This window comes from Sinocyclocheilus anshuiensis, unplaced genomic scaffold, assembly GCF_001515605.1.
Source record: "Sinocyclocheilus anshuiensis isolate Anshui unplaced genomic scaffold, SAMN03320099.WGS_v1.1 scaffold380, whole genome shotgun sequence".
NCBI classification, from domain to species: domain Eukaryota; kingdom Metazoa; phylum Chordata; class Actinopteri; order Cypriniformes; family Cyprinidae; genus Sinocyclocheilus; species Sinocyclocheilus anshuiensis.
The window spans coordinates 233,268-233,979 of NW_015557081.1; positions in this window are offsets into that span (position 1 = coordinate 233,268).

Sequence of the window (712 nt, forward strand, 5' to 3'; positions counted from 1 at the left end):
GTATATCTAGTACCTAGTGTGTGATACGCTGATTAAAAAAAAAAAGAAAAATACCCTTTTTTTTCTTTTAAATTTTTTTTTATCCCAGGTATTATGGTAATTTGCCCCTTTTATTTCCTTATCCATTAATCTTACACTCTTTTTTCTTTTGCATTGTGAAGTGGGCATGCCTGTCACAAAGGACAAATGCTCTTTATCTATAGGATTATAATCTCATAAATAGCTGTGTACAGTAAACTGTAATAACTTCTTTTTTAATAAAATATTAAATGTGTGTAAACTGCTTTGGATCTTTGTTTTCTGTGAAAAATTGGTCAGTCTTTTTATTTGGAACATTTTAGTGGCTAAATAAGTAAATAAATGTGTTTCTGTAATTTCTAATTAAGATACAGGATTTTCTTTTTTTGATGAATTCAGAGATGATTCACTTTACTGGACCTGAAAAAAAAATATTCGTCTGGAGTGCATGATCTCAAAATATTTATTGGTATATATCTTCCAAATAACAAATTATATGAATTGAATTCAAAAGTAAATATTATAGCTTGACCTTAAAATTCACCAGAAAAAAATAAATACAATTCTGTCCTCATTTACTCACGTTCCAAACCTGTATGAGTTTTTCTTCTGTTGAACACCAAAGAAGATATTCTGAAGAATGTTGGTAACCAAACAGTTGCCGGTAGCCACTGACTTCCAAAGAATCCCCCCC